The sequence below is a fragment of the Channa argus genome, chromosome 7 (genome assembly GCF_033026475.1).
Source record: "Channa argus isolate prfri chromosome 7, Channa argus male v1.0, whole genome shotgun sequence".
Classification (NCBI taxonomy): domain Eukaryota; kingdom Metazoa; phylum Chordata; class Actinopteri; order Anabantiformes; family Channidae; genus Channa; species Channa argus.
Genome location: NC_090203.1, coordinates 4,267,912 through 4,272,594, shown reverse-complemented (window position 1 = coordinate 4,272,594; position 4,683 = coordinate 4,267,912).

The window sequence follows — 4,683 nt, the reverse complement described above, 5'->3', positions numbered from 1 at the left end:
CTTGTTGGCTTCCAGCATCATCATGTTTGTCTCAAGCAAACACTGCTATTACTGTGCATAAGTACCAATTGTCTCGTGTGTGTGTGTGTGTGTGTGTGTGTGTGTGTGTGTGTGTGTCCGTGTGCAAACAGCATGTTGTTGCAGGAAGCCCTTATGTAAAGTAGTCATGGGTGATATATTATATACGGAAACCTTAAGTTTAAGTACTTAAAACTGTACTTTAGTAATTAAGCCTTTACTACATAGTATATATATTAAGTTGCTTTTACATCTACTTTTTGTACATATATTTAACAGCACTACTTTTATTTCTTTATTTATATTCAGATCATTTATTGATCATTTATATCTTTAGTAGTTGTTACTCTTTATACACACACTCTCTCATTAAAAAATAATCATGTAGATGTTATATGACTGTGGATTATACCAATCTTTGTCTTATCTTTGTTTTTTATTATTAATTTTCCTAACGTGTAAAATATTTGTTTTCTTTGTGGAATATTTGTACTTTCAGTAACCGTGTTATAGCATGTAGCCTACTTTTACCTATTTTGCCTATTTTTAGGGAAATACGTTTTTCCTTGAGTGCTGTGTTTGCATAATCCTTCTACCTCCCCAGGTTACAATTATTGATAAATTCATCTGTAAATTTTAAACTTTATGTTGCAGCTTTATTACAGCTGAGTGCCAATGTTTTCATCCTCTTAAATTGAAATGGCAAAAACTGTAAAGCAAAGAATGTATTTTTTTTTATTAACATAATATTTAACGCACATTTATTTAGTACAATGTTTATTCATAGTCAGAAGAAGAAAAAAAATGGTCACGGGATGTCTAAAAATTGTACAGTAAACTAATGAAATACAAGTGCAAACCTTTCAATCACCTTTTTAAGAAATGTTCTCTGATAGTTTGGATGTTGTCCCTTTGCCTTTAAAATCTCTTTGGCTCTGCTCAAACCAGCATTTGCGTCCTTCCAGATTAAATTTTTTCTTCCCTTTCTTCATGACAAACTGTAATTGTTCCAAGTCTACCAGGTTATTATTGATTTATTTTTATTTTTTTTCCCAGTCTGGACACTGTAAAATATTGACCTTATTTTTTTTTTTTTAAACCATTCGTGATTTGACTGTACTTTGGATCATTGTCTGGATGAAGGATCCACTGCCTCTTCATTTTTAGCCTTTTGACTGGTTGTTGGAGGCTTTAAAATCTTCTGATGTTGGGCGTAGCAGACGCCAAGTTTTGGATTCTTGCGTAGCTCTTGAACAAGTTTCTTAAACTTGCATTTGCAAACTTTTGCCTTTGAAATATAATAGAATAAGACTACCCCAATTCAAAAAAGGTTTGGATGATAATTGAGGTGTGTGTGTGTGTTTAACGGTTTAATTAGAAGTAACTTTGTAAAGCACTTGGATGACAAATGAAGGACAAAACATCCCTGTACACACTGTAGATGATTATCGGAGGAGTTAAAAATCTGCTGCTTGCTCATTATTGAAATAAATTAATGGTGAAATGACTAACAACTGTAAAGTGTCTACAGAATATCAGAGCTGGAACTTTTAGTCAGTTAATTTGCTAGTTGATTGACAGAAGCAAGTAAGTTGATGATCTGTCAATCGTTTTCTCTGGTTCCAGTTTCTCCACTGTTAGAATTTGTCGCCTTCCTCTAAAATTATTTAGAACTTTTAAAGTCAGTGTCGTAGTTCAGGAATCCCTGATGCACTTCTTATTCAATCATTTAATTGGCAGATTATTAAACATAATGACCCTGCGCTGTATTTGATAAGATTGTGTTAATTGTCTACCAGCATCACAGTGTTTAATTCTGCATTTGTCCAAAGGATGGCAGTGTAGCATAAAGAAAGGGCAGGGCACCTTCATAGTGTTCTTTCCCCCTGTTTGGGGCCCCAAGCTTTCATCTGTTGGCTTCAATTTATTTCATCACACTATACTGCAGCTGATCTAATAGCATGTACATTTTGTTGTCACCTAAAGGGAAATTCTTGTCACGCTCCAAATTGATGTACCTGTTTGTAGCCTTGGACAGTATTTGTGCTTCACAGTCGCAAGGAGTGTGTGAGCAGCATACAACTCAGTTCTACGACTCAAGCACAGTGAGGTACCTTTAACCAGTCGATTATGGTTTTATATTTGGAAAGTGTTTTATGTGGAGCTAGATAATTTTATTATCATGACGGGAACGTTGAACCCTTTTGATCCTCGTTCAGCCCGAGGTCACTTTCTGCACAATGCAGCTTGTTTTTACCCTCGTTGCGAGCAGGAAACAAGCATGATGTGCACGTGGGCTTATTTTGCAGCTTTAGTATAATACCTCTAGCCCAGCGAAGCCCTTTTCCAAATCATGACCTTTTACATCATGTCAAGGTTTTTGATATGAGCAGGCAGATAGCTGCATCTCTTAAGGAGAGGATATACTCTCCATAAAGACTGGCGTCCTTTGTCCCATCTGATCGTCCTCCTGCACTTACCCACCTTATCTTTTGGTCCATGATGGTATCAAACCACTCTGAATTCCCTTGTATAAGACGGAAAAACAATTAGGGGCTTAAATTAAGTGATGCTGCAGGTGTTTTGATTGAATCAGAACAGAGTCTTTGAAATTCCTTTCCAGTATTGATTAGGGTCATGAGTCGCTATTGGATTTTCTCCAGTGTTTCCTTGTTTCAACTTGTGCTGTGTCCACTTGTGTGTATTATATTTATTCATCAATACCAGGATGACCATCACACTGAGTCGCATTTTCTGGGACACGGTCTAAACCAGACTTGAGCGTGCCCTCATTATCAAGGTTTGCAACCCCATGAGTGTGACTGACCTGACCCCAAAAATTGCTCAATTGACTTTTTTTTTTCCATTCGCTGTTATGTGTGGTGATGGGGAACCATGACATTTACATTTGTGCCAGTCCAGTGTGATCCCTTGCTCGGCGCGCTGGATTTCGACACAGACTATAGCTCAAAATAGGTCACAAGATCAAAAGTGTCTGTTGCCTGAAGGAGCCACTGACTCGATCCTTTCCATTTCTGCACCAAATGGTGTTTTCTCTCCTCTTTTCTCTGACTTTTTATTTTTTTATTTTACTCTTGCTCTATCTCTCTCCCCCCCATTTCTCTCGCTCTCTCTCGCTCTCTCTCTCTCTCACCAGTAACTTGCTGGAACACATTTAGATCCTGAGTAGAACTCCTCAGTGCCCACTCATCACTCTGCGTGGTGTTTGAAGATTACTACGCTCAGAGACATCCTCACTGGGCATCCAGGCAGCTTAGAGGCCAAAATCCATAATCCCTTACCCTTCATGGGAATTCTCCATGCACTTCAACATGCTGAAATACAGCCCCGCTGCAGCAGCCACTCATGGTCGAGGAACTACTGCAGCCGGAGGCCGAGATAGATGGATGACATGTCTCAATGAATGTGGTAGAAGTGGAGGAAGTTGGATTTAAAAAATAAGTTACACACCGCGGATAGTTTTTCTCGTAAGGTATTTTTCTGATGCGTGCATGTGTATTCCGTCAGTTAGTCGCATGCACTGCTAACTGTTTTATGTATACTGTAACAGCCCAGAAGACATTATTTACTGAAAATGTGGGTTCCTTGGTGGGACTGAGCATTCGCACAGCCTTTTTTTTTTACCAGTCGTCTCAATAAGGAGTTTCCTCTGAGGGTTTAGTGCCTTATTAAAAAGCCTAAAAAAGTGTACTTCCTTGATTTTAGTAATCTGCATGAACAAGTAATATATAAAGTTCAGCTGGTGTAGCTGAAGGACCGCTGGGGTTTAATTTTTTCGACTCTAGGCTACACTCTAATGCTTTGTTAGTCTGCTGTGCTAAAACCCATGTAATAGCTTAGGGAGTTTGTCTCGGAGCAAACAAGAATAATAAAAATAATCTTATTCACATTTGGTATTTTCTCATTATGAAAGTTGTTTTAAAACCCTAAACCTTTTTAAATTTTTTTTTTCTTGGTACCTACATAAAAAAAATAAATACAAGGGAGACGGAGAGAAAAGGTCAGAGCAGGTTTTAGTCAAACATTAGGTAGCAAGAGCACATGTTGAAACCGGTGGTTTTCTAACCCTCTGCACCATCTGTGCACATATTTTGATTAGGACCGAGTCCGAGTGATCAACAAGACTTTTTATTTTCGGAGTCAGTTCGCAAGGACATCACTGTCCCTAGGCCTCCCTGTGTCCGTCTGTAATGTGTTGAGCTGCAACTTGGACAAATATGTCGGCGTGAATGCCCTTGGTCAGCAAGGAGCTGGACCGCCACCCATCACTACCGGCCTAACCTGTATCTGCGCGTTGCTGCTATCTCTCCCCACTGTTTGGCATGCTCTGTGGCATCTAGCACCGAGGGCAGAGCGTGTCACCGAGCTGGCACCGGCCTGAACTCGTTCAAGGTTACTCTTTGATTTAATGGTGATGCATTTTTTAAAACCGCATCATCCTTCTCTCTCTTGCCACCGTGGCTAGTCCATCTCTGTCACAAACACTGGCTGTGCATCTCACCTTTAGCAGTGGAAGCACCAGGAGAGGTTGTTTAAGATATAAATCAATGGCAAACGAAGCCCCAGCTCCGGAGCGAGCTGCCCCTGATTGTTTTACCTGCCAACCTGTTTTAAAGGCAGGAGTGTGAAGGAAAACTGTACTAT